Raw genomic sequence first — 9,982 nt, forward strand, 5'->3', positions numbered from 1 at the left:
TGGACGAGCATGTGCAGCGCATCACGGACATTTTCGAGACCACCCTAGCTAGTCTCGCGCGCTCAAGGGAACATTCTTTGACAATGAGCTGCAGTTTTTGGATCTCCTCTTGCATTTAGGGACATGCTATGTTTGTTGAAGGTATGCGCCCAGTTAAGGAAAAACCTTCTTCCCTTCTCATCCGCCCATTCTAAAATCGTGAAACGGAGCGTTACCTTAGCTGCATTAAGGGGCTCCCTTAAGAGATCTTGCCCGCATTAAGTAGACGCCAGTTTTGATCCGCAGGTTGTGAGGCTTTTGTCGGCAGGCTTCCCACCGACCTTGCTATGTGACTTTGCTGAAGTGTTCTATGGTAATTCCGCAAATGCTGCGAAGCTGGATCGTTGAAGGACAGGCCGGCGAAAATCACTGTTGTTCCCTATGTGCATGGAGTTTTGGACATGTTGAAAAAGGTAAGGGTTGACGCTGGTGTAGGAGTAGTGTTTACCGTACCTCACAAACTGGGCAGCTTTTGTAGGCGAGTGAACATAAATGAGCCAAGGGGCACCTTCTGCGAAGGGGCACCTTCCTTTTCGTATGATAATGTCTGACTTTCTTTTCTCTGCCTTGGTGAGTTTCAGGTACGAGGCAACAAACAGAATCCGGCTTACGCCAAAGGCCTGAAACACCCTGAGGAGGTTTGCTTCCTTCATCCGACCGTGTTTGTTGGAAATGCGTTTTACCAACCTAGATATTTGCTCTATACTGTTGTCTAGTTTCGTAATTATCTCTGTGTTTTTGCCATTTGTCTGGACGCATAGTCCGAGTACCCTGATGCGTTCTACTGGGGGTATCGGCCTTCCGCTGGTTCCCAGCATTATGTCATAATCGTTTCGAGATGCCTTCCTAAAACTGTTTGGAACAATGCACAGCGCCCCGATTTTTCAGCAGAGCATTTTAGCCCTATTGGCTCTAGATATTTTGCTATATCGCATACGGCCTTTTGGAGGACTCCCTCAATGTGCCCATCGCTGCCACGGATCCATAACCTGAAGTCGTTTGCGTATATGGTGTAACGTAGGTCCTTTATTTTATTTAGTTTCTCGAGGAGCCCTATCATGGCGATGTTGAAAAGGGTAGGGGATAAGACCGATCCCTGCAGCGTGCCCTACTTCCTAGTTGTATGTTCTCGAGGGATGCTCCCCCGAGCTGTATGGTCGCTGTGCGGTTAGAAAGAAAATCCATCACGTAGTTGTGTTTTCACACCTGCGTTTAGTTAGCTCAGGTTGTTCAGGATTGCGGTATGCTTAATGACTGTTTGTCTGTTGTAGCAACTGTCGTAGTAACTTTAAAGAATGACTTCATTTCATGTCTCAGCCTGCCGAACTGCGTGACATGTCATTTTTCACGTCCATCAATCACGATACGGGTTTCGCGTCGGTAATCTCGCACATTGCCCTTCCCTCACACGTTTCATGTGTCGCCATCAAGGAGCGCCCTCTCCCTGACACCTCCCCAGACGCTGTACCATTCACCCCTAATTGAAACGACGTGACGTTTGCGCCGGAGGTTCTAACACGATAGGGAACAGCATGCTCGCTGCTCCCTTATGCGCGGCTAATACGAACCACGTGACAATTGCCGAGAGATTCAAACGTGATTTGCAACATTCTGGCCGTCGGCGGTGCCGCACGGCGAGGTAGCAGCAGAGTAGCGCACGCCGCCGCACGTTCGCTGATCACGCGACACTTGCTGAGGCGCAGCAGAAATGCGCCCTGACCGAGAAGTCCGCAGCTCGTGCTGCGCACACATTTCAATAATCGTAAGCGCATTTTTGTACGTCTATCCGTGCATCTGCTTATTTTACGCAATCATTTGATGATCCCACACCACCGCTGGCAGCCGACTGCCAAACTTGCCAAAGCGGCATCAGTGGAGGAGAGGAGGAAAATTGTTGTGAAAGAGGTGCCCAGCGGTGGTGAGGAGGAGCCCCGGAGCTGCGCCGAGTAAATTTATGGCACCAAAATAAATACTGGGGGGTGGGGAGTGGTAGCCATATACTGCGTTGCAGTGAAAGACCAGCTCCTGGTTTTTTTACAATGATTTCGTACATCATTCGACTGCCACAAAACATCCCTGGAGCGCACGTCAACTGTCTGTCAACTGTGTTGACACCACCAAACATGCAACACTGCGCCAGCGACCGTATCCTGTGTCACCCAAAAAAGCCGCGTTTTCGAGCAGCATGTAGCCGATATGCTGAACCCGGACGTTATTCGACCCTCCACGAGCCTCTGGGGTCATCCAGCGTGCTTGTCACCAAGAAGGATGGGTCAATTAGGTTTTTCGTCCAGTATCGCCGCCTCAGTAAGATTACACGAAAGGACGTCTATCAACAACCTCGAATAGATGACGCGCTAGACTGCTTGCGACGTGCCGAGTTCTTTTCTTCTTTAAATTTGCCCTCGGGTTACTGGTAAGTATCTATGGCTGAGGCTGACGGAGAGATCACGGTGTTTGTGACCCTGGACGGACTGTACGAATTCAGCGCTGTGCCCTTTGGACTGTGTAATGCGCCAGCGACATTCGAGCGAACGACGGAGAATGTTCCACGTGAGCTGATATGTATCGGTTTATACTACTTGGACGACGTTGTCGTGTTTTCACCCGACTTTACAACCCACCTCCAGCGACTTGACCAAGTCCTTACGTGCCTTACTTCGGCTGACCTGCAAATAAACCTCAGGAAGGTCCGTTTGGTACCCGCAGACTTACTGGATTAGGTTATGTCGTATGTAAAGACGGCATACTACGAGACCCAGCCATGGTGCGTGCAGTCAACGAGTTCCCTAAAACGAGCACAATGAACGAGCTTCGGAGCTTCATTGGGCTTTGCTCCTACTTTCGCCGATATGTCCGAAACTTTGCGTCTATCATCGCACCGTGGACGCAGTTGATCGGTGACGCCAAAGAAGTTTTAAACTGGTCAACGGCTTCCGAGAGAGCGTTATAGAACTTACGAAGGCTTCTGGCGTCGCTGCCGATATTGCGCCATTTTGATCCTACCGCACCACTGAACTTCACACGGACGCCAGTGGTGCCAGTCGCGGCGCTGTCCTGGCTCAACGCAAGGCAGGTTTTGACGAGTATGTCATGGCGTACAGAAGTCGCGCTCTGACAAAAGCGGAGTACGACTACTCCGTCACATAAAAAGAGTGCCTTGCAATTGTTTGGGCGATTGGTAAATTCCGACCCTACCTGTATGGCCGCCCATTCGAAGTAGTCACGGACCACCATGCTTTATGCTGGTTGGCATCATTGAAAGATCCATCGGCTGCAAGAGTGCGATGATCGTGTTGTTTACCGCTCAGGAAGAAGGCACACCGGCGCAGACGCACTTTCTCGCTCGCCATTACCCCCGGAAGCCACAACGTCAGCGCTGGTCTCGAATAGCGTCGTGTCGTCGCTACAACCTGACGACATGGTGACCGGGCAGCGGGAGGACCCATGGATAGTCTGAGTACTAGACTTTCTTGCAGACCATACAAGGTCTTCCGAATATCGCACACAACGGTGCCAAGCAGCCCATTTCGCCATTCGAGAGTAGCTCCTATACCGGCGTAACTATTCCGTAGAAGGCCGCAAATAGTTGCTAGTCATACCGCGTAACCTGCGCTCAGAGATATGCGCATTCTCTCATGCTGACGCCCAGTGCGGCCATGCTGAAACACTAAACACATCAGCACCTACTCATACGCGACTACTGGCGAGTAAGGTACACGTTCATCGCGAAGTACATTCGGTCGTGCACTGACTGCCAGCGTCGCAAGACCCCATGAAGGCACCCCACTGGAGAGTTTCGGCCGCTACCATGCCCAGAACAGCATTTCGATCGGGTTCAGTTAGATTTGCGACATTCTAGACACAATGTAGAAATATTCTAGACACGACAGTGTAACTTCGTTGCTCCTTCCTACCTTGTCGTCACGTCGAAGTGTTGCCGCTATGAAGTTCATGTATATTTTGTATCGGGAAGCTATAAACATAAACAAAATAGATACCTTAAACCTCCTCACCGACACTCAACAAGGACCAATCATGACAAATCTTTCAGACCATTTGGCAGTCGTACAAATACATTCAAGTATTCTTTTTTCCCCTGGCCATTGAAACGTGGAATGGATTACCATTCGATGTTATCAACGCCACATAGCTTTGCTAGGAACGCGGAATGGGGGTTCCCTCCGTCTTTGGAACAGCGAAGGCTTTCGGCTAATAAGATTTTCTTCATCTTGATTTTGTTCCAAACCTCAACAAAATTACATTGCAATTGAGTTGTTACCTTTTCTTTGCGCATGCATGTTTGCTCTGTTTTACACCTTATTTTATCCTATCCCGTATTGCATAGGATGGCAAGTGTTTTACTGCATTATTTGTATTAGAAGAGGCTTATTTATCTACACCGCCTTTGCGGTTGCTTCGTTTAGTATTATATGTCAAACTAAAAACACAGGGGAGAGCGTTCTTGCGTTTCCATTTCTTTTTATGTGCTTTGGCAAAGGCTGGTTGATTGTTGTGTTCTCTTTAACGTCAGTTTGCTTTTTGTACCTATCTGTGTAATATGCATTATGTCCCTACTTCCTGTATAGGCCGGACCAAGGCTTACAGTATTGATAAAAAAAAATAAAAAAACCTCTACGGTACCCTTCTAAGTACACAATCTGGAAACCGTTGGATCATCGTCGCGGTTGCTCACCTGACTCGATACGCCGAAAGAACCGCCCTGGCCACCGCAATAGCACGCGACGTCGCCATTCTTCTACTCCGTAGTTTCGTCCTACGACACGCTGCGCCCAGACAGCTGCTCAGTGACAGAGGCCGGGTATTTCTCTCTGACGTTGTGGAGGTGCTGCTAAACGAATGTGAGATTGTTCACATAACCTCGACTCCATACCACCCAAAGACAAATGGGCTCACAGAAAGGTTGAACAGCCCTCTTGTAGATATGCTGTTAATGTATATATTGCCATGGAATTATTATCGTCATTGCCGGACAGAGCCAGCGGCCCACACCCAATATTCGAAGTTAGGATGTTGAAGTGAGCAGCTGAGAAAAAGGCGGAGAGAAAAACGAAGGAGTTGCTTTGTGGACGCTGTAGCTAGTGGTGACAGGGGACTTACGGGCACATGTTCGCCTTCTAAATAAAGTGCTTTTTTCCCATTGCTACAAACCCCAGCGCTTACTTTCGCCCTTACAAGTGGTGGAGTTGAGGGGTACATGATACCCGGTCCTACCAGGACGGAGACTACAAGGCCGCCAGGTATCGAAATTACACCAGTTCACTAGCGGATCAGCGGCACCTACATAGATTGCCTGCAGAGTGCAGGCCCTTGGCTGAACGAAATCCGAAGATGACGGGGCGAAACTCCGGCGTCGTGAACGCACCTCCTCCTCTACCACTTCCCTTCAGTACGTGCTTCGTCAGCCACGTACGCCGAAGATCTTCTATGGTCTGAGCATTGAAGGTGTCGAGGACTGGCTGGACCGGTCCGAGCGAGTCGCCGCATTCAACGAATTAAATGAGAAGCGCAAGCTACGTAATGTGTAATATGCTCTGGAGGAAGGCGGATGAACATGGTTCTAGAATCACGAGGCCACAATGACGTCCTGGGAGGAGTGTCGACCGGCGGGTACTCGCGGTTTACTTGAGCGGTGACTGCAAAGAAACGGCGGAAGCTGCGCGTCAAGCAAGGAGTCAGCGACCTAATGAAAGCGTCACGATTTACGCCGAAGAGATGCCTCGCCTGTTCAGGTGGGCAGACCCGCCATGGCTCAGGACAAGAAGGTGCGGGACCTCATGCGAGGAGTCAAAGAAGAAATCTTTGCCGGTCTAGTAAGGAGGCCGTCATTAAACGTTTCAGAATTTATTAACCTGGGTACGTCGATGGAGAGAGCCCTTCCAAAAAGGGCCCAGCAGTACCACCGCGAAGGAGGCACCGTGTCAAAGGTAGCTCAACTCGAAAACCCTGGGCTTCGCGAGATCGTGAAGAAAATAGCCTGAGAGGGGCTCCACCGCCTTCAACTGTGGAATGGGTCATCTTCTTCGGCGTCCATCACCGAAATTATCAGAGAAGAACTCAGCCAACCTGTGGCGACATCGAAGTGAGCAGACATGGCGCGACAGGAGCTAAGCATTTCGAAAGGCGGCTACCTTGACCAACCCTGCATAATGCTCTCCGCCCGCAATCGTCTCCGTCTCGCAGCAGCCGAAGGTAAATTTAAGACCTCGCTACGTGCCCTCCCAGATGAATGTAACACCCAGAAGAGTGGGGTATGGCGTACCCCTGACCGCAGGCCCTATATATATATATATATATATATATATATATATATATATATATATATATATATATATATATATATATCGCACCAGACCGGTATTCTGGAGGTCGTGGGTTCGGGTCCCACCTGGCCGGCACTGTTTCTCCACTTTCTTTGTTTCTTTCCAAATGCTTTATCTGTTTGAATGACCTACCGCATCATCCCCTTTGCTTTCCGAGGTTTTCTAGACTGCCTACCCTGATTTCTGTGTTAAATATATATATATATATATATATATATATATATATATATATATATATATATATATATATATATATATATATATTTATATATAGATATATAATCTGGGCGCGTGTTTTTCTGTCTTTCTTCTGTATATTTAAAAAAAATGTTTACTTCAATACCCGTAGTGAAAAAGAAAAGAGCCTAACCACACCCCTATGCCTCCTTTGGCGTTGTAGACTGCTGACCTATCTTTCTGTATTTCCTCAACGAGCCCCTCATTTCCTTACTATATTATTCTGCGAAAGCCTAGCGAGGGTCTCGGTTCTGGCAGCCTTGATGCCTAGGTAGCATAAGAGGGCTTCCCGCCAGTTACCCGCTCATGACAGGCTGTAGACGTTCAAGTCACGCCCCGGGGGTTGACAAGAAGGTCCCCTTCTCCCCGTGTAGTCAGAGTGGCGCTGGCTACCACCCTCAAGCGTCAGATACACTTCTAGTAAATATAAATAGCCCAGAAAGTGAAGGAGAACACAGTTGCCCAGATAGCCGAATTGGTAAGGCATTCGACATGTAATCAAAAGGCGTGGGTTCGATCCCCACTCTGGGCGCGTGTTTTTCTTTCTTTCTCTCTTCTGTATATTAAAAAAATGTTTACTTAATTAACCGTAGTAAAAAAGAAAAGAGCCTAACCACACCCCTATGCCTCCTTTGGCATTGTAGACTGCCGACCTATCTTTCTGTATTTCCTGAACGAGCCCCTCATTTCCTTACTATATTATTCTGCGAAAGCCTAGCGATGGTCTCGGTTCTGGCAGCCTTGATGCCTAGGTAGCATAAGAGGCCTTCCCGCCAGTAACCCGCTCGTGACAGGCTGTAGACGTTCGAGTCACGCCCTGGGGGTTGAAAAGAAGGTCCCCTTCTCCCCGTGTAGTCAGAGTGGCGGTGGCTACCACCCTCAAGCGTCAGATACACTTCTAGTAAATATAAATAGCCCAGAAAGTGAAGGAGAACACAGTCGCCCAGATAGCCGAATTGTTAAGGCATTCGACATGTAATCGAAAGGCGTGGGTTCGGTCCCCACTCTGGGCGCGTGTTTTTCTTTCTTTCTTTCTTCTGTATATTAAAAAAAATGTTTACTTAATTAACCGTAGTAAAAAAGAAAAGAGCCTAACCACACCCCTATGCCTCCTTTGCCATTGTAGACTGCCGACCTATCTTTCTGTATTTCCCCAACGAGCCGGTATTTTGAGCGGATGGATGGTATTTTGAGCGGACTAAAGTGGAAGACGTCTCTTTCCTATCTGGATGATGTCGTTGTTTTCTTTTCGGACTTCAAAACGCACCTCGCCCGCCAGCAGCAAATTTTGACCTTACTTGCAAGACCTGGTCTGCAGCTTAATCTCAAGTGTCACTTTGATGCGCGCAGAGTGGCGATGCTGGGGCAAGTCGTTTCGAAGGACGGGATTCTCTCAGATGATACCATGGCCGAATTTCCGATGCCGATCACTATGAAGGCGCTTCTGAGCTTTATCGGTCTTTGTTCCTATTTTAGACGCGTCGTACGCAACTTCGCCAGCATAATTTCGCCTTTACTCTGCTCTTCAGCAGTGCCAGCGACATATCTGCGTTGTCACCCTCCTGCGACGAAGCATTTGTGACGCTACGGTGTCTTTTTGCACCCCCTCCGATACTGTGGCACTTCGACCCGTCCGCCCCCATCGAGGTTCACACTCATGCTAGTAGGATCGGTCTTGGTGTCGTGCTTGCCCAAAGAAAGCCCGGTTTTGGCGAGTGCGTCGTAGCATACGCGAGCCGCACGCTGATGAAAGCTGCGTCGAACTACTCTAACAGAGAAGGAGTTCTCGGCGATAATTGGGGCACTGGGAAAGTTCCACCCGTAATTGCACGGTCCCCACTCCATGTCGTCTCCAAGCATCATGCACTCTGTTGGCTTTCCTCCCTCAAGGATCAATAGGGACGCCTTGGTCGGTGGGCTCTCCGACTGCAAGAATGCGACATGCGGGTCATTTACCGTTCAACCCGCAATCACTCCGACGCTGATGCCCTTTCACGCTCACCAGTGCCTGCTGAAGTTTCCTGCCTTTCCTCAATGATATATCATCCCAGCAACACAAGCACTCGCGGATCGCTTCTCTCTCATTGGGACGCTCTCCACTGCATCGCCTGCCGGGGAATCTCGGGCCCTACACCGCCAGGTTTCTCAGTTTGCAATCCCTGATGAGCTACTCTACCCCTGCAACTACAGCTCGGACGGCCGAAAGTGGCTGCTGTTCATACCCCGTCATTAGCGCACCGAAATATGCACCTCCTTTCACACTGATCTAAGTTGCGGTCCTGCTCGCGTACTAAAGACCTAAGAGCGTCTTTGCATACGATACTACTGGAGCGGCATGTATAGCTCTGTGCGCAAGTACGTACAATCTTGCCCTGAATGCCAACGGCGAAAATCAGCGCCGCCCGGCCTTGCAGGTCCTTTGCAGCCGCAACCTTGCCAAGAAAAGTATTTCGAACGTGTGGGCATCGACCTGTACTACCCACTTCCCTCTACTGCAGCCGGAAACCGAAGGATTATTGTCGCCGTGAATAACCTTACTCGGTACGCCGAAACCGATGCTCTTCTGGCCGCCATTGCTAGCGACGTAGCCTCTTTCCTGCTTCGCCTCTTAGTTCTTTGACACAGGGCACCGCAGGAGCTTCTAAGCGACCGAGGACGGCGTTTATTGTGTGACGTTATTCAAGCACTGTTCTGTGAGTTCCACGTCGTTCGTCGGACTACAACATAATACCATCAACAAACAAACGGGATCACGGAACGCTTCAATCGCACCCTTGGTGATATGCTCTCCATGTCATAATCATCATCATCATCATACCTGTCTACGCCAACGGCAGGTCAAAGGCCTCTCCCATTATTCTCCATTACCTCGGTCCTGGGCCAACTGTGACCAATTTATCCCCGCAAACTTCTTGATCTCATCTTCCCATCTAACTTTCTGCCGCCACGTGCAACGATTGCGTTCTCTAATGATCCACTCTGTTACCATTAATGACCATCGGTTATCTTGCCTTCGCATTACATGCCCTGCCCATGTCCATTTCTTTTTCTTAATCTCTACTAATATGTCCTTAACACGTGTTTGTTCCCTGACCCACTCCGCGCTCTTCGTGTCCCTTAATGTTACCCCTATCATTTTACGCTCCATTTCACGCTGAGTCGTTCTCAATTTAATTTGAACCCTCTTAGCTTGCCTCCAGGTTTCTGCCCCGTAGGTGAGTACCGGTAAGATGCAGCTGTCATACACTTTCTTCTTCAGCGACAACGGTAGGCTGCTATTCATTATCTGAGAATGTCTCCCATATGCACCCCACCCCATTCTTCTCCTTCTAATTATCTATGCCTCATGTTTGGGGTCTGGG

At 49.2% G+C, this 9,982-nt stretch overlaps 1 non-coding gene across 1 annotated transcript; it reads left to right on the forward strand.

Moving 5' to 3' along the window:
• Nucleotides 1–7,080: 7,080 nt before the first annotated feature.
• Trnat-ugu (transfer RNA threonine (anticodon UGU)) lies at nt 7,081–7,152 on the forward strand. The gene has a single exon. It is a non-coding gene; the product is annotated as a tRNA-Thr (tRNA).
• Nucleotides 7,153–9,982: the final 2,830 nt, after the last annotated feature.

Source organism: Haemaphysalis longicornis, unplaced genomic scaffold (assembly GCF_048455015.1).
Source record: "Haemaphysalis longicornis isolate Haplotype H1 unplaced genomic scaffold, Haemaphysalis longicornis Haplotype H1 scaffold_13, whole genome shotgun sequence".
Taxonomy (NCBI): domain Eukaryota; kingdom Metazoa; phylum Arthropoda; class Arachnida; order Ixodida; family Ixodidae; genus Haemaphysalis; species Haemaphysalis longicornis.